The sequence below is a fragment of the Eurosta solidaginis genome, chromosome 5 (genome assembly GCF_040869045.1).
Source record: "Eurosta solidaginis isolate ZX-2024a chromosome 5, ASM4086904v1, whole genome shotgun sequence".
Lineage (NCBI taxonomy): Eukaryota > Metazoa > Arthropoda > Insecta > Diptera > Tephritidae > Eurosta > Eurosta solidaginis.
This window is the reverse complement of record NC_090323.1, coordinates 43,562,278-43,582,704: the sequence shown is the minus strand read 5'-3', so window position 1 is coordinate 43,582,704 and position 20,427 is coordinate 43,562,278. Positions and strand designations below refer to the sequence as shown.

Below are 20,427 nucleotides of genomic sequence, written 5' to 3'. Positions count from 1 at the left end.
TGGCTTGGAATCATGGATGTGGTCGTGAGAAGTTGAGATGGCTCTTGGAGTGTTCGCGAGAAAATTTGTGCGGTAGATTTGGGCACCTGTCAACGATGCTGACGGCGGGTATCAAACGGGTATAATGATGAGATGTATGAGCTAAATGCGAATATGAAGATAGTGCAAAAGAATAAAAGCACAAAAGCTTCGATGACTAGGTCACGTTATGCGAATAGGCGTAGACGCTTCAGCCGAGAATTTGGAAGCAGAGGAATTCGAAAAACTCCACTGAGTTGATAGAGACAGGTGGAGAATTCACGGTATGCTGTGGTTTCATCTCCCATGTTGGCTTTTCCTTACGTGTGGGTGAGTTCACTTTTGCGGAAGTTGACACTAAAGCATACTAAACGAAGCCATGCAGTCTCTTATCCGCTTAAGCTGGCCATAAAGCATTCTCCTCGGAGTAGTGCGGTCTTCTTCGTTGGAAAGTTAGCAATCAAGTTTTCCCTTGGATCGCCCACAAGAGTAAATCAGCCACTTTATCTTCTGCGAAAGGTCAAAGATACGTTTGAAAACATCCCTGAATTGTTCGGTATATCCTGGATGTAAATGGTAATAGCAGATGCTTATCGTTTGTGAAAAACAGTTGTTAATTGTTAGAGTGTGTGATGCAGCGAATTATTTATTCTTGGAATAGAATGGTAATGGAGCTCAAGGTTGTGTTGCAACCAGATGCCATTATTTTTAAAAAATGGTAAGGAACTTTGATACACTACGTATCTTTCCAAGGTAAGACCTTGTGGTTGTACGCCCGACTACAAGCTAATTTGGTACCAATGATTCGGCTATGAAGTGTTTGCGCAGGGAACATGGAGCCGATAGTTGGTCCAATGATCAAGCAATTAGATCCATTGTGTTTTAACACCGTGAGGTTGAGCCTTAAGCCAGGTACTCATGTTAAACGCATACTACTACTTGTCAGACGGCATCTCAATCGCTGCTGACTCACGGCTTTCGACTAGCATTTATTTGCTGTGACTATGCTGCACTTTTCCCTCTGCGCTGCTTGATAGCGCATCCTTGCTACTGGGTCCTAAATGTGGCGTGCTTCCTCTCTTTTTAATTAAATTTCATTTATTTTTAATTTTACTTCACTTTCTCTTATTAAATTTCCATCTTTTCCTTATCTTTGCTTGTTTTTATGTTACCTCATGCTTACAAAATATTTGATAACCAAATTTAGATGTCGCTGGCTGCGGTACTGCGCTTAGTAAATTTTAACAGCAACAACACTCCGCTGCCACATGTTATGTTATTAGATATGCCTTGCATCCGATCAGCCACATCGCTAGCTTATCGGCGCACATCAGCTTCTCCTGCCATTAGACCAGCTAAATTGGTTTTTTTCTTTTTATACCCAGCTGTACTTGTACACAGGGTATTATAACTTTGATTGGATAACGGTTGGTTGTACAGGTATAAACGAATCGAGATAGATATATACGGGCTAATCTAGACCCGGAGGCACGGAAATTGTCGGCTATGCAGATGGTATTGTCGTAGTAACAGTGGCCAAGAAACTTGATATGCTCCAAGCATTATGTAATGACGCCATGGAAACAATAAAGGAATAGCTGACGAACATGGGGCTGGAGATGGCTAGCAATAAGACAGAAGTAGTTTTGGTGAGCTCAGAATGGACTGTGGATAAGTTAGCCCTAACCATAGGAGAATATCAAACAAACTCAAAGCCTGCCTTGAAATATGTAAGAGCAATCATTGACTCAAAACTAACTTTTATGGAGCACTTCAGGGCGATGGGCGAGAGAAAGTTTCTAGAATTAGCGGAGCCCTAACGAGAATAATGCCCAACATCGGCGGCCCAGGCGAAGCTAGCCGTCAGCTTTTATCCAACGTAACCAGCTGTATAATATTATATGAAGCACCAGTATGGCACGGATCTAAAATGGTCAACCAAAAAGATATATTAGCAGTCTACCGTATTACTGCTATACGAATAACATGTGCTTATCGGACGGTGTCCGATGACGGGATCCATGTTTTATCCAGAAAATCCCAGTAGATCCACTCTCAGGTGAAATAGCCGATCTGTATGGCATTGGAATCAGCCGACCATCTTAAGATGATGAGAAAAGCGTAAGGTTACGAACAATAGTTAGGTGGCAGGAACGGTGGGAAGAGTCGAGAAAAGGGCGCTGGACCTCCATGCTAGTTCGGAATATAGCGGAATGGTATGAGCGAAAACACGGCGACTTAAATTACCACCTCACACAGATATTGAGCGGACACGGCGGCTTTAAGGAATATCTACATAAGCGTGGGATAGAGGAGGGTCCTTTCTGTCCACACTGTCTCTCCGAATTGGGAAGCGCAAAACATGTAATGTTTCACTGCCCTCGTTTTCACAGCGAAAGACGAAATTGATGCATGCTGAAAAGCAGCGCAGAGAAATGCGCATAGGAAGTAGTGGCGACTAATCGCCTTTCCCCCCGTGACGTTATGCCTAACGGCGGTCCCACGGGGTCCCCAACGTTCAATAAAAAGAAAAAAATACCCATAATAGATTGGTATTGAAAATGAGTGAAATCGGAAGATAACCATGCCCACTTTTACGATATCGAAAATTTAGAAAAATGTAAAAAATTATATAATTCAAAAACGAATAATGCTAAGCTAAGAAATTTGGTAGGTGGATTGGTTTTATGACGCAAAACATAAATTCCAAAACATTTTGGAATATGGGCCTGGCACCACCCACATTTAGAAGAAGAAAATTTTGAAGTTTAACAAGCCGTTAAAGATATTACATTGAAATTTGCCAAATTATATTGACTGAGTGAAGATAATCAAAATTAGTTACAAGACCACGCCCACTTTTCCTCAAGGTGTAACCTTAACAAAGTTTGCATAACTTGACGTTTAAGTACATTCTACCTCAGTATTGGTATGGTTGAGCTAAGAACAAAACTTAAACAAATTTTGAAGAATCCCCTTATCTGTATCCTTTTTGCCTCTAATGAACGAAAATGAGTTCAGAATAGAACTATAAATGTGTTATTGCGCAGCCTTGTAACACTTTTAACCACACAAAGCAAACAACGACAGCATTTCAAGTGCACAGCTGGGTATATAATGTTCGGTTTCACCAGATTTTCTTACTTGTTCTTCTTTCTTTTATTTCGAACGACTCACATTGCTGCCATTTCAACACCCAACATTTTCATAATTTTTATTACAAAATTTCTATGCATTTCTTTTTTTGTTGTAACCACTTTATATGCACTTTTCAATGCAATGGCGCATGCAGATATTTTTCTGGCAGCTGCGGGAATTCGCTCCTTTTTCTCGCGCTTATCTCGTTTGTCTTTCTAATTTTTCACGCTTTTCCTTTTATAAATTATGAGTTTGTTTTTTTTTAGTATTTCGTTTTTTTACTTTCATCTTGCCAATTCTTGTTAGCATTTGACCATATGTGGCATGTTTTACATGCTGCTGCTACAAGATAGCCCGGCGCATACACAAACACACACACACCGCCACACAAAAGCGCAATGCATAGAGCGCAATCAGCGAACAGACAGTGCAATAGAAAGAGCAACAAGCGCCGCTCTTCTTCAACACCAGTGCGCTAGCAACAACAAAGCGCTACAAAAGTCAATTTATCATCAGCATGATCAACAACAACAACAGCAACCAAATACAACAAATGCTGCTTACTTGCTTGCCTTGTCCGTACGCTGTGTTGTTGTTGGTTATCTGCGATGCAAATCATGCGATTAGATGCACAATAAGTGCAACGTGCAACTTGCAACGTGCTGTCTTGTTGTTTATACACTTTGTTGTTAGTGTTGTTGCTTTGGCCCCAGCGATGACCATTGTGGCGTTATAGATAAAAAAATGTATGATTTGATTATAAGTTGTAGTTGTTGTACGCCATTTTGACGTGTGCAAAATGTGTTGCAACGCATATGCATGAAGTGCTAGCCCATAAGCTACAGAGAGCGAAAGAGGGCGGGGCGAAGATCACATGCGCCAATCTTTCAGGATTGTGAGATGTTTTGTAAAAGTGCTGCAGAGGCTGGGCTACTTCAATTAGGCGTTAAGTGCCCAAGTGTTACTGACAGGAAATCGCTTGGCGTGTGGTGGGTGTAGGGAGGTTGCGGTGTATGTTGGGTAGTGCAATGATTTCTGACATTTTATTGACAGTGAAATTTAATAGTTCATTTTGTTGTACAAAATTGTGCTTTCAGCGTTTGATGAGTGGTATTTTCTTCAAGCGCTTTCAAAGGAGTTTGGGAAGATATATGATTTTCCAGAAATTGCACACTCAAATGCACGTTTTTTTGTAATATGCGCATGTGAATGTATGTGTGTGACACGAAAGAGTGAAATTGTTATGATCAAAGACTAGATTATGGGCTTTTAAATAAAGTTTGAACTTAGCTAAGCTATAAGCTGGAAAACCCATTGCCAGCTTTTTAAAAATCTGTGAATGGGGTTGAGGAAAAATAAAAAGCGAAACATTGACGGCCATAAAGTAAAGAAGTCTTGATGTCTTGAAGAGTCACCACTTAGAGGAAATGAAAAAGAGAAGCGATACCTCAGACTGGTGTCCTATCTCCACTTTTGTTAAATTTTTATATACTGAAGGCTCCTTTCAGCAAAAGAAGTTACCATTGTCTCTTACGCTGATAACACCCAAGGATTGGAAGCTTAGAAAATACCCGCGGCAGATATGCCTGTCGTAAGAGGTGACTACATTAGCTAATTAATTCGAGGGGTTGTGTAGCGCACCCCTTTCAAGGGGTTGCCAGCGGAATTTATAGCTTTTTCAACCTCACCTGCCCGTGGCGAATCCTGTTCCTTTAGCAGCCGAGGCTCTTGCGACTTTAAGCACTTCATGGAACTAGGATGTGGGAGTGCGGGATGGCCTATAAGGTTAAATGTGGGCATACTAAATCGTTCCCCAGATGGTCCCCCAAATCGGACAACTATATCCTTACTCTTTCCAATTTTTTCGTCACGTGTAACTTAGCACTATCACAAACCAAGTTTTCGGCGACCTTACAAATGCCGTGGACTTGGTAAATGTTAGCAGTATTGGACATTTACGTCGATGGCATTACGCTACCCACAGTCAGGCGTCCAAAAATACTGGGTGTGGCATTAAATAGAGATCTGCATTTCAGGAATGTAATCGCAAGCGAAACTAAACTTCAGAGCCGTAAAAAATTCTCAAGTCCCTTGCAGCCAGCTTCTGGGACAAAGACAAAAAACGCTGATAGCTACTTATAAAACTATTGGCCAACCGTTTATGTGCTACGTGTATCTGATATGGTCTGCCTCCCAGGGACACAAGGAGTCAGCTCCGCAAGCACCACGAGGAAATTCGGCACACAAGAATTCAACCGCATCCATGAGATCTCGGTAAAATCTTATGCCATGTCCAATACCTGAACCTCGTAGTGGAATAAAGCAGACTTCCTAGAGAAATTCGCGTATCTCACAACTTCGATCTGGACGCAGTAATAGGTTAAGATATCGATGATAGTTTATGAGTGATCGTACCTCTTGGATGGAACGAAGCACTCCTACAAGAAGAACAAGAAACAGGGAAAACAATGTGGCTCAGAGGATTAGCGAAACTTCGATGTGGATTTCTAACTGTACATCCGGAGTACTAAGAAAGATATAGCCAATTTTGATATTTCAACTTAAAGTTAAAATTTCAGTTTTCAGGGACGTATCTTGTAAGCAATGTGAGGATGGGAGAGTCAGAATTCTGACATCTACTAGTACATATATACTAAAATGACCAGAGTTTCATTAAACCTATGGCTTTAATTTCAGTATAAACCTGTTTAATCCATCACGTCCTATCAACGATTTGTGATCCTCGGAGCAACCTTAAAGCATTATCCACTTACGTCAATCAAAAGAAACATACATAGCAGATTCAAGGAGTTAGCAGTCTCCAACTGGTACTCCTCGGACACCTGCAAAATAACCAAGCAAACCTGGCTGAATTGCGACAATAGGAGAACAGAGTAGCTACTAAATAGGTAAAGAAAAGAAATCTTTAGCATCACTGCCTCAATCACGAGACATTGGCCGCTTAGCCTGCATGTTGAGAGAATGGGGTCTCCTTTGGTGAGGAGAACAGTAAAAAAACAGGTGCGCACTACCTGTGTGAATGGCCAGCTCTAGCACACACTAGGTCTCTAACTATGGGCTGTTATATACTGCCGGAACTTAAAGTAGCTGCTAAATATTCTGTAAAGGAATCAGCAGGTTCATGGCCAGCACTATGTGGCTATAACGGAGTAGCGACTAGCCATACTTTTAACAGCAGCAATTGGTTCCAGCAGAAATGTCCATCATGGGGATACACCCTTTCAACAGCAAACAATGGGTTGACTTTGTCTCGACACATTTTCTTAAAATTGATTTAATCTATTATATGTAAAGTTGTAAGAAATTATAATTATAACTTTAGTATTGGGCCAAAATGTTAACTTTTATACTCGGGGTTGGAGCTAGGGAAGTAATAACACTAGACTCCCTGAAGAAGGCCCGGAAGTGTCAAGACGCGTCGATGGCTTGCCTTTTTATCTGCCAGCCATGGAGCTCCAACCAAGTATTCGAAAGTTATTGTTATAAAACATGACCTGGTACGAAAAACTGGGTAGAACCATTAATAAGTCAGTTAGAATGAGGAAACCTGGGTTGAACCGTAAACAATTCAGTTAGAATGAGGTAAAAATTGAAACCGACCAGATCACCAAAAATTGTGCAAAAGTTTTTAGATAATTCGTATCAAGGAATACCGTCAAAGTCCATACCACGTAGACCGATTTAAGAAAACCACGACGACCAAACGTATGACACTGCAAATTTCCACCTTTTGAATTGAAATCATTTTCTTATTGGCTCAAAACTGAAGCTCTACATAGATATGTCAGAAAACCATGATACGTAATCTCAAAACACATCCCGCAGTTTCCGAATCGGAGCAATGTGAACTCAAGCTAATCATATCGAAATCCAAAAGTGTAAAATGGTCCAAGAAAAATGCGGCAGTATTATGAAACCAGTTAAGCTGAAGAAAAAACCGTGTTGGCGAAATATTGCAAATGCAAAAATAAAGGAAGAAATAAATCGTGCAAAATAACTCAGTCGGTCACCTTGTGTGATAAAAACGAAAACAACTAACAAATTAGCTGTACGACAGCCTCTCACATAAAAATTCCTTTTTGTATTCTCATTCCCTGATATTTTATAATTTTTTTTTATAAAAAGTATGTTTAAAGGACCTTCGTAACTTTTTTCGGGGTTTCTCATACAAACATGTTTTTTCAGATTGATGCCGGTTACTTTATTTAGATTTTCCATCTTGATTTTTTACTAATACTAATTCAATAGAATTAAAAGAAGGAAGATAAAATAACATACCCAGCAAGAATCATCGCGCTGTACAGCTTTCATAAAATATTGTATTAAGAGATTTATCTTAACCTCTCTCCTAGAGCAATCAACCGTAGTCCCCAGGCATATCCAGTGTATTTAATAGTGTTCTCCAAAGAGGTGTGGAATCTTACCTCAAATTTTTCTATTTTCGTTTATACGCATTTCCCAGCAGGTTGAGGCTGATTGATTTCGCCGAGGCTCGAAATATGGTCCATTTTAGTACCAGGTGCTATTATTGAAAGTTACTCCGAAAACTTAGCTGCTTCGTGAACGAAGAACGCGAAACCAAATCGATCAAATATCGACGCAGACCACAACTTTGAGGCAGCCAAGATACCAATAAGACTCGAGTGTATCAAAGAAAGTGCGTGCATTGACAGAAGGACGGCTTACCGTAAAAAAGCTGGTCAGGCAACAGACCGCTGATGTTGTTGTTGTTGTTGTTGTAGCGATAAAGATATTCCCCGAAGGTTTTGGGGAGTGTTATCGATGTTGATAATCCTTTGACAGATATAGATCCAGTACGTTCCCGCAACAAGCACCATTAACCTTCCTATACTCGCGCCAATTATTGTAACATCTATACTCGCGCACGGTCTCACAGACCGATAGTTCATACCCCCTACAATATATATTTTGAAGTTGACAATAGTTTTAGAAGCTATAAATTGCGCTGGCAACCCCTTTAATCAATTTGGTATTTTCGTCGCCTCTTACAACAGGCATACTTGCCGCGGGTATATTCTAAGCCCCGTAACCCACTGGGATTACAGACCGCTGATGATTACACCCCTCGGCTCTCATATTTACTCACTGAGAGTTCAGCGGATGACGGTAGACTTCAAGATCGGAGAAAATTTCTGCAGGAATTATAATGGCTGCCTGATAACTGACATACAGCGTTTGTTTAAGTTTTAGAGGGAGCACTTCTCATCATTGCTTGCTAGCGCGAGAAAAGACGAACCCGGTATTCTAATCGCCAATGATGGAAAACACGTTTTGGTATCCACCTATAACAAAGTGAGAATGGAATATCCCGGCTAAAGAAAAACAAGGCACCGAGCTGTACAAATACTGAGGAGCAATTGGTAGGGAGCATGCATTAACTATGTAAATTATGGCACGCATCAAGATTGTAATTTAAATATGCTCTGGCCAATCCACAATAAGAAAGATCCTGCAAACCGCGCTAATTTCCGCCGAATTTGCTTACTTAATATCGCATATATGGTTCTATCTAGCGTACTGCGCGAACGACTGATGCTCAAAGTCGGCGAAATGATTGGACGTTATTAGTGCGGCTTCAGATCTGGTTACTCTACTATCGCGAAAAGATTAAGGACTTCCTATTCCTTGTGAGGTCTTTTCCAATAAGAAGATTGTAGTGAGCTGAAGCACAAGAAGTTATGTTTGTCACATCATTACTATGCGTTCTTCTAGAATGACTGGAAGTGTGTTCCCAATGACAAACACAACAAGAATAGGGATTACCCGAGCTTCTATAGATTGTAGACGGTTGACTAGCAACAAAATGGTCAATTTTGTTGCCCCCAACGGGTGAGGTGGCTTAGAATATACCCGCTGAAGGTATGGCCGTCGCAAGACGTGACTAACTTACCCAAATAATTCAAGAAGTTGTGCGGCGCATCCCTTTCAAGGGGTTGCCAGCGCAATTTATAGCTTCTCCAACCCAATTGTAAACCTCACTTACTCGTGGCGAGTCCTATTTCTTTAGCGTTCACGATTTTGCGTATTCCCTTGTCTTATTTGATTTGGAGAAAACTGGTTTCGATCCTGTGGCATCCTCAGTGTTATTTTGACTTTGCTTAAATTACTAGATACAGAACAAAAAGCGTATTTTAAAGGCGTTGGGGTGAGATAATAAGCAAATAACCACTTCTTACGGATTCAAACTAAAGGTAAGAATTAGAGTTACCCCAACAAATTCAAACTTCCTGGGAGAAGCCGAATCAGTTTCTACTTATATTTCGTTTTCTACAAATTTGTCACAAGCTCAAGTTGGCATCATTCCAACTGGGTTGCCTGGGCTTTGCGAAAGTCGTATGGATATGTTTATGGCTGCATTTGTATTTACGTGTAGCGGATACATAAAACATGCCGCTGCTATACATTTACATATTCATAACAAACCTACCTTTGTGTATCAACATTTGGCAGTGATGCAGCAATAAGCAACAACAATAAAAATCAAAAAACACAATTTTGAACAACAGCGACAACAAACACTCTTGGCTGCCAAGTGAAGTTTACCTTAAATGAAATAGCGCCCCACATAAATAAAGTTGAGCGCTGAAGTGGCTGTGTGATATAATACACGCACGTCCATACATAAATGTGCTCAGATTCTTCAAGTCACAGGTACGCATGCGCGCAGCTTCAACTTGGCCCACTCAAACGAGTTATAAGATTTCCGTCAACTGCGCAACAACAATACGCTGAAGCCGGGCATCACGCCACTCACGTTCACTGGAATTTGCTACGCTGCTGTTGTTGATGTTGCTATTGCGGCGCTCAAACGGCCTTAAATACCCCCAAGACCTTGTCATTTAGCGGGTTGTAGTTTGGCGAAAAAGGTAGCCGGTATGTACATGTGGATCTGTTTGCAGCTATGCTTTTGCTTATTAACCAATTGTCATTCTTGATTGCCTGCTCATATATATATGTATGTTCTAGGTCTTCTTTAAAAGTTGAAGTTGTCGCTTCCTACTTGCAAGTGCTTCGAGTGTTCTGCATATGGAGATGACCATTTGAAGGCCGTATGTGTGTTGTATTAATGAAAAAAGAACGAACCAAATAAATATTTTCTGCGAACAACAATTAAAATAGCACTATCAGTAACAAAATGTATGCTTTCTTATTTAGATTTGATGTTGTTTGTGCGCAGTCATGACGTGTCGTCATCGTGAGAGCTAGTTACCTGTTTAGATGCGCTCCTGTGGTGCGACTGACTTTAGTGTGGCGCGTGAAAAATCGAATTAGACTTATAAAAACAGACAAAATATAAGCATCATCAATGTATGTATGTACTACATGTACTAATATTTGTATATATGTCTCTGGACTCATATTTTTGTTGTATCGATAAAAAAATCTCCCAAGGTTTTGAGGAGTGTTACCGATGTTGATGGTAATTTTCTAGATTTTATATGACCACGTCGAACATTTAAGGTCACATCGCCTTTTGCTTTCGTTCGAAACTTTGGGACGCTAGGGCCTATGTCTGCGTATACATTCATATTTGTAACAGGATTCCATTCGATGTTGATGATATTGGCAATAATATTGAAAATCACGGATAGCCAGAAAGCTATGTGTTCCTTTCAGCAGTCTCTTATTCTTGGACATTGTGGCAGCACACTGCCCTCAAGTGGCCGACTGATACAAGGCTATTAATGGTCATGAATCCATACCCGTGGGCTCGCCGTAAGGCGTGGGGGAAAGACGATTTATTGCCACTGCTTTGCATGCGCATTTCTCAGCACTCCCTTTCAGTCCTTTCAGTATGTCTCAATCGTGTCCGTCATTTTGCTCACACCAGTACAACAATCTATGTGTCATCACATTAGGGGAACTAAATACCTCGTGGAAGGTTCCTTCCTAAAAACTCTGTATTCAGTGAGTCTTTCGCCACGAAAACGAGGGCTATGAAAATTGCGTGTTTTGAGTTTTCCAATTCGCGGAGACAGTGGTGATAGAAATTATCCTCATCAAACCTACATTGTATAAACACTCCTTAAAGGATACTCTTCTCGCCGTTCTTGCCAGTTAGCTATTGTTCGTGACCTTGAACTTTGCTTGGTATCTTCGGATGGTCGCTCCTCTCCAATGTCACACAGATCGGCCATTTCCCTTGACAGCGGATCTACTGAGTTTTTCCGGTGTCAACGATATCGTCCAATAAGCACTTGCTATTCGTATGGCAGTAAGTCGGTAGGCTGCTAGTATGTCTTTTTGGTGGGTCAGTTTTGATCCGTGCCATACTGGTAGTGCCTTTAATATTATCAGTCTCGTTATGTTACCCAATAGCTTACGGGTAGCTTGTCCGAGATACCGATGTAAGGCATTATTCGCATAAGGGCTCAACTAACTTTCTAATTTTTCACTCCCACCGCCCTGAAATGCTCCTTAAAACTTTAGTAAACTTAAAGTAAGGCTTTGAATTTAATTGATATTCTCCGATGGTTAGGGTTAACTCATACACAGTCCATTTGCAGCTCACCAACACCACCTCCGTTTTATTGCTAGCCTCCTTCAACGCCATATTCGTCAGCCATTCATTCACTCTTCCTACGGCGCCATTACATAACGCTTGGAACACATCTAATCTCTTGGCCACTGTTAGCACATCACCATATATCGTATTCCACACCATTGGCCTTAAAAAAGATCCCTCAGAAAGGCCGCCGGTGATGTTGTGCTTTCTTTGTACCTCATTCGTATCACGAGCTATTTTATAGCTTTGCGCAGGTCGGCAGATCCTTGAATCCCTGGAACTAAAACTCTTACTTTGTGGTTGGATCAATATTAAATCTGATCAAGATCAAACGAAGCATATTCTTAAAGTATAAGCCTTGTAAAATAAATATAAACAGTTAAGGGTCCGCAGGTGTTTCCAAATAAGTTCTCATTAAAAACTTGTTTCGAGTGAATGTTCACTCCTAAAATCTTAAAGTAAAGCTTTGAATTTATTTGATAATCTCCGATGGTTGGGGCTAACTTATCCACAGTCCACGTTCAGCTCACCAACACCACCTCTGGCTTATTGTTAATATCCAGTCCCATATCTTTCAGACATTCCCACAGCTCCATTTTTGGCCACTGCTAGCACATCATCATCGTGTGTAGTATTCCAAAACGTTGGCCTTGGGACAGATCCTTGAAAACGCCGCTGGTGATTTTGCGCTTTCTTGGTCACTCCTTCGTAGAGCTACTTTATAGCTAATTCTGCGTAGGTCGTCAACTCCTTGAATCCCTGGAACTAAAGCTCTTACCTTGTAGTTTGATCAATATAAAATCTGATCAAGATCGAACGACTCGTACTCTTAAAGTATAAGCATGGTAAAATATACACAGTTTAGAGTCCGGAGGTGTTTTCAAATATGTATGTTTTGGAAAACTTACTGAGCAAAAACTTAAATATTGTCAATGGCTTTAGAAAAAGTTACTCTCCTGCTCAGTAATGATGGCTGTTCGCATGCCAGCAAGCTCCAATATTTATTACAGTTCTACAGGAGCAACAGTTCTTGGCCTAAAGCGAACTCGGACCGCTCCCTTGCTTAGACGCTGCTGTGTTGATGGTATACATTCTTTAAAGAAATGCTTGACTAGCGTTATAGTGTTGTTTGAGTTTGCCATTATAGGCTAGGTTGGGTGGCCGGTGTGCCTATAGAGACGCCGCTTACTTAGACACTTCCATAGGTCTTTGTGATATCGCATTATCAGTGTCATAGCTGACTCCAGATATTTATGGAATCAAGTTATTTATCGGAACAGCGATATAGTTGTGGATAACGCAAACTTTAATGGCGGATGTTTCTAACGAAGAACCGAATATGTCCCCGTTGGGATATTAGCCCCTTGTTCTAGCGAATTACTATTCCACCTTATCACCTTTCATACAGATAAAGGGTTTTCCAAAATGCTCAGCCGTACCGCGCATAGGCTTTCAGTAGTCATTGCTCTATTAGCACTCTCACTACCATGTAAAGGTCAACCTAAGAAACAATAACAGTTCCGCATACCGAAACAATAGAAATATAACCTACTCGCTCTGCAAAAGCATCGAGTTTATTCACGAATTCCATTTTATGTACACATACTGCGAGATTGACAGTCCTTGGGCGAATATGAATGTTTGTGTTTTGAAGTTCTCCTATTGTCTGTCGGATTTCCTTTCGTGTTCCGATTTTGAAAGCTCTGAAACTGAAAAATGAATAGCTCGATAGCAACTGTGGCACGTATCATACACATATATAACAGGCGAGGCTCTGGCGGCCACAAGTTCCTCGAGATGGTCGGGCTAGCGCCTTCAATGGTGCTTGTTAGCGTAACGTACAGGATCTATATCCGGCAAAGGACCATCAACATCGATAACACTCCCCAAAATCTTCGGGGAGGGTCCTTATCGCTCCAACAACAACAACATTGCTGGAACAAGGAGAGGTTAGGGCAGTGCTGTATGCTCGACATTTCTTTTTCGGAAAGAACCCCACTACATTCATGCAGGTGCTTTTCCTAAACTTTGTATGCCGAGCGTGTGCTTCTTCTGGTTACTATTTTCCTTTTACTGGAGAAATGATACCTAAAATAGTCCCGAAGTTATCTTGAAATTATTCCAAACATCCTGTAATTGTCCCGAATGAGTACAAAATAGTCTGGAAATGATTCAGAAGTTGCACCGAAGTGATACCTAAAATAGTCCCGAAGTGTTCTTAAAATTGTTCCAAATTGGTTGCGAAATAGTCTCGAAATAATATCGAAGTGATCGTGAATTATACTGTAACTGTCTCGAATGAGTTCAAATAGTCTGGTTTCAAAACAATTTCAAAATTATCCTAAAATAAGCCCGATGTTATCCTGAAATTGTTCCAATGATTCATAAAATAATTTTGTAGTGTTAGCAAAATCATCCCAAAATGTTCACCAAACATTTCCGAAGTAGTTCCAAACCGGACAAGGAATATACGATACACTTCCATCTCCTTCACCATTTGATCGAAGCCCGTCAATCTGTTACGAATGTGGCACTTAGCTTCATATTTGTTGATATGCTGTTGCTCTACACTTTTTGTTCACGATCGAGTTTTACATATGGAGACCGACGATATGTAGTTCAGCTCCTAGTCAAGTAAATGACTACATTTGAAGTATACATTGTTGCTCCGAATCAATACGACATATAATTAAATATGCATACAAGTCAGCTCATTTTATTTTCGCACTTTTCCAATGCATTTCACATCTCTTTATTTTGCGTCATTTACCATGAAAAATTTCACATCAATACTAATTGCTGGTGTCTCCAGCTTGTTTGTTGCCACTGGCGCTGAAGCTGTCGCTTATAGCTGATGTAGATACACATTGATATACGTAAGTGTTTTTTTGGTTGTCGGTAGTTGCCCGAGGTTGCCATAAGATAAGTTTTTTGTGTAATTTCACTGCTGCTCTGGTTATTGAGAGATGCTCTCATAGAGTAATTGATGGCTCCCACCACTAGTTTCTTGGAAAGCCCTTTTTCGAAAGCCTCCCAGAACTCAAGGATGTTAGGCCGGGAGAGCTTCTAAAATTTTAAACTCCCCAGGATGGGTATAGGGGGACGGGTTAATTGGAGTCAATTGGGACTCGCCACTCCAGCCAACCCACCACTAGCGACTTTGTGGAAACAAAATTATCAGTTCAGGATTTCATTACTATTAAGTACTCTCAAAATCCCCCGCGTTTTCCGACACGCTTTGCCTTTGAAAGTTTGTAAGACTTACTTACTTACTTAATTGTTATGGCCGTCCAACAAGGCGCGCCAGTCGCTTCTTCGCTCTTCTAACTAGCGCCAATTGGTCACAACAAGGGAGTTTAAATCATTCTCCACGTGGTACTTCCAGCGGAGTGGGGGCTGCTCTCTTCCTCTGCTTCCATAGGGGGGAGGGCTCCGATAAAAACACTTTCTTAGCCGGAGCGTCATCTTTCATTCGCATAACATGGCCTACCAGCGTAACCGCTGCGTTTTAATTCGCTGAACTATGTTGATGTCTGCGTAGAGCTCGTACAGCTCATGGTTAAATCTTCTTCGGTACTCGCCATCGCCAATGCGTAGCGGTCCATAAATCTTTCGAAGAACTTTTCCCTCGACCACTCCCAGAGCCGCTTCGTCTGATGTTATCATGGTCCATGCTTCTGTGCCATATACGGGTACAAAAAGTTAATTGTAGAGCATGTTTTTCGTTTGCCGAGAGAGGTCTTTACTTTTCAATTGCCTACCTAGTCCAAAGTCGCATTTATTGGCAAGAGTGATTCTTCGCTGGATTTCAGAGCTGATGCTGTTCTTAGTGTTAATGCTGGTTAACAAATAAACGAAGTCTTTTGCTATTTCGAAATTACGGCTATCTACAGTAGCGTGGTTGCCAAGGCGCATATACGCTGACTCTTCGCTCGATGATAGCAGGTACTTCGTTTTGTCCTCATTCACCATCAAACCCATCTTTACCGCTTCTTTTTCTAGTTTGGCGTAAGCAGAATTTACGGCGTGAGTGTTTAGGCCGATGATATCAATGTCATCGGCATATGCCAATAATTGTGAAAAACCGTTCGATGGTAGATTTAGCAGGTCTGAAACCGCATTGATAAAGTCTCAATCAGCCGATTCACGGTGGGCTTCAGTGTTTCGCACAATACACTTGACAGGGTCTTATATACGTTACTAAGAAGGCTGCCTCCGCGATAGTTGGCCCAGTTTGCAGTATACCCTTTCTTGTGGACTCGTCCGACCATATTTTGCAAAGAAGGTGATGCATGTGCTTTACCAAATCATCGTCGCCGTATTTGAATAGCTCCGCTGCTTGATCGAAGAATGGAAGAAGATTATTTGATGCGTCTCGCATCGTTCTTCGCCATGAGACTAGGCATTTTCCTTTCTTCAGATCTCTAAGCTTCGATAGAAAACTGCTCAAAGGAGCTCATGTGATCGAAAAGCACAACATTTAGGAACTGCTGCGTTTTCCATTTATTTTCCTGAGGACAACCAGGGTAGCAGCGTTTGCTCCTTTTAGAATCTCAGACTAAACGCGAGTCTTTGTGTTGCTTATTAATCATTTCGTGGCAACAGCGGCATTTGCTGCGATAAGACCACCGAGACTTCGAAAAAGGGAAAGGGTAAGACCTTTTTCAAATACAGTGCAATATACGCGTGCAAGAGCTTTAGCAACTCAACTACATACTATGGCGCGCTTAAGACACAAAAGTGCACCGGCAACTGATATCTATTTGCGATTGTGTCAAGTCCGGGGCAGCCGTTATATTGAACCGAATATGAATGGGCAGGTGAAGTATATGTATGTTTTTGTACCAGCGCTTGGCTCAATACCTGCCAGAAAAAGCTTGTTAAACTTCAAAAAATAGACCAAAACTCGACTCGTGTGAAAGAAGTAACTTTTCCTGTGCTTCACACAATCAATACATATTTAAGATGATCTCCGTTTCGTATTAATAAAAGAAAGAAACAAATACAATTTGAAACAAAAGTTGGGACTTTCTTAAAAATGTGGCAGCGCTGTTTCAAAGGGAAATGTCAAATACACAGTTTAGGTCAAATGCGAAGAAAGCCTCTGTAGTAATGTACGCATCCAAGAGAACGCTAGAATTAACATGGCGCTTATCGCCAAAGCTCTCTTATTGGGTATTTATGGCAATTGTCAAGCCCATACTTTTCTATGGAGTCCTAGTTTGGTGGGCAACTACACAAAAAAGTACGTATACCAAAAAACATGAAAGGTATTCAGATTATCAATGATTAGCATAACGGGAGCCTTAAAAACTACCACGACAGCAGCATTGCAAGCCTGTAGATCCCACCTGCCGACCTAATCGCCAAAAATATATAGCTGCAAAAAGGCCTCAGGGCAGCTTGGGTGCAGGCGTATGGCCATAACAGTATAGCGCCATCTAACATGGGAGAAACAGACTACATGGTCCCGTGTCTGAGCTTCGAAGGAAATCTTGGAGCCACAATAGAGCCGGAGAGTTGGTGCAATGGTGCGGAAATGGCAGAACATACTATTCACGAGCAGTGTCATTCAGGAGGAAATTTTAGACGTGAAGAAATCAGCAGAAATTCTGGAGGTAGCGTGCATAAGCTGCAGTCAGTTCAATATATATATTGATAGTCAGACGGCGCACGGTGGGGTATTTCATCAATCTAGCTGGCCTAAACTTAAACATCAGTTATTTCTGTTAAAAAAGTGGTTGTCTCACTTCATTGTTATGGATGGAAATTTTTGACAGTAAATTCACGGTGCTCGGCGCAGAATTACTTGGATCGAGCCCCCGGTTTCGGAGGGACCCGGGGACAATTTTCGGCATTACATGAGATATGTATGTTCATATGGGTATCAAACGAAAGGTATTTTACTAGCATTTCTATTGACACTTTTGATTAGGGTTTCCACCTCACCTCCTTTTTTATATTTCTTTGTATATCCACTACCATCTCGGAAACGGCTTAACTGATTTGAGTCAAATTTGGTACATAAATATAGTATTACATTTTAAGACTTTTCACCTAGGTGTTGCCACTGAGGATGTTTTCACAAGGTTGCCACCTTTTGCCAATAAAGGTATCAGTCTCTTACAAAATTGATCATCCCTCAAAAAAGCGCGGGTATGCGCAGCCCTCTTTGTTATTAAACTTTGAAACAAACACAGGCTTATGTATTGCCAAAAAATTACTGACATGATACGCCATGAAAAAAGATATATCTTTTTGTCTGCACGGGTTTTAAAAAATTTAATATTGAAAAGTAGTAGCATTACAAGTAGAATAACTTAGTTAAAACATGTGGTATAAAAAATCTAACATATTGTGACGAATATTAGTGACACTAAGTGATACTCACATCACTAGTCTGATGCTAAATGAAGCCATAACAACAATAAAGCAGGCAGTCACTTGTATCTACATGAACGAATCAATCAGTATGTCTACACATATGTACGTTCACGCAGCGGAGAGAAAACGCACAAACACATGCATATATCTTATCTGAGATGCGCTCAAAAGTAGGCAATAATTTTTGCAAGTAACACTCACATATAGACGCGCATATGAGAAGATATAAACGTAGTTATAGTTAGTGATTTTAAAGCTGCTAACTAACTAGTAAATTCTAGAATAGAACCGCCTAGAAATATGTCAACGAGGAAACCAAACACTATAAAAGCAGCAACAGTTGAGGCACGAGAGTCAGTTTGATATAAGCACGCTATCTGTCGAGCAATAGAAGTGTTATTTTGAAAGTAGTCTAATATAGACCATTTTGCATTATCGAATATTGGAGTTATTTATTCAACAGTTTAGTGATTCGAACGTTAGCAGAAGGTTTCAAATAAGCGGAATTGCAGTAAATTCATTACAATATGAATTAAAAACACATTTGCCTGTCCTAAAAGAAAATTTAACTAGACTTGATTAAGGCTAAACAAGTATTTAGGTCAGAACTGTATATTGCTGTTTAATCCAAAAATACATCGAACTGCACACAATTTTTATAGAACTTTAGATGTGCGCGGTTAGCTCCGTTGATGTTGCAGATGGGTATTGGGGTATGTATACTATTCAGTGGACATCTAGGAACGCCAGGGAGAGTATTTAAAAAAAATTTTAATATTTTGAAAAATCGACTTTTGGCCAGCCAAATTGATCAAATACCCCACCGTGCGGCGATCAAGGCAATAGCCTGAAGCAGTACTTCCTCAAGTAGTGTCCTGGGTGGCAAAGAAGCATTGGACACAGTTCGTTTAGGCCGGACCATACATCGATACTTAGTTGACGGCCATAAAGAGATATAGGGTAACGAAAAGGCTGGTTTGGCAAAGGAGGGTACAGGGGGGAATTCTTGTTCTGTGAAACGGTGAAGTGAAAACTAATTTTCATATATTTGAATGCATTTTTATCTGATTTTTTTTTCATTACATCGTTTCACTGAACGAGAATTCCCCACAGCACTCGATGAATCGACGTAGACGTCCCAGTCGGTTTGGAAAATATCAAAAGGAGACATGAGTTGCATATAATCCATCAAGCGAAAAAAAGTGGAAAGAAGCGTTGGGCTACAAACTTTTGAAAGATTGTATGCAAATACTACGACGTTAGACTCGCAAAGTTGCTCGTATCTCTAAAGATAGAAGACTTAAGGCTCAAGATGGGCATATTAAGTGGACACTGCCTTCTGGCGTTACACACTTATAAGTTAGGCCTCGTTTGCAACAGCAAATATTTCTGTCGCCCCTATTGGCTAGAGCCATGACCTCGCGAGTGCAGAAAACGAGCACAGAACGTGCTCAAGGAAGTGCGAGCTTCAGGATGAAACAGTTGAGCACGTTTTGCGTTCGTGTTCTGCGCTTGCGAGGTCAATGCTACAGCTATTTGGGGCGGCAGAGTTGTTAAATCTCGAGGCAACAATTAAGCTGGGTCTATGAAACTTCTAGTATTGGCCAAGAGGATGGAGTTTTTCTAAAACACAAGTTCTGGTACCTAATTTCGTTTAGTTGTCAAACTAATTCTGGTTTAGTTGTCAAACAAATTCATGTCCACATTCAGTCTATGTAAGATCTTTATTGACCGTCCAGTTCAACCTGATCTAACGTATCTAACGTACCGATATATGATCCTTGCTTGCTCACACTCAATTTAGTGAATATTTTCTAAGTAAGCTAATTAGTGCGAAAACCACTCGGGCGATCTCGGGCGACTAAAGGAACACTCTTAATATTACCGGCTTCATTACACATACTTTTAGCTACAAATATACAACAGTATGCATCTTTATACATGTACCTACACAGATAAATATATATTTTTTGTTTTGAAGTCCCACATTACAAATTTTTAATGGTCATTTTACCGCTCTATCTTTGTGTTTATCTTTGACCATAAAAAAAAAATTTCGCAAAACAAAACAAAACAAAAAATAAATAAATAAAATAAAATACGAAAATCTCAGCAACTAAATAAATGCAAAAATCACAATTTTCCCATCCTAAGTTGTGGTGGTTTCCTTTTTCGTATGCACACTGAATACGTTTTTTATTATTATTATTTTTTGGCTTACAAAAGCTTTACCTAATTGACGTTGGCAATGATTTCCTTTTTTAGTTGCATTAAATTCAGTATATGAGAGAAAAAACAAAAAATATAATTTTTTTTTATAAACTCACATGAATTATACA

The 20,427-nt window shown here is 40.5% G+C and overlaps 1 protein-coding gene across 1 annotated transcript in view; it reads left to right on the top strand.

Annotated features, from left to right (window-relative positions):
• Positions 1-20,427, top strand: part of Sema5c (Semaphorin 5c) — a 311,922-nt gene that overhangs the window by 115,597 nt on the left and 175,898 nt on the right. The window lies entirely within an intron of this gene.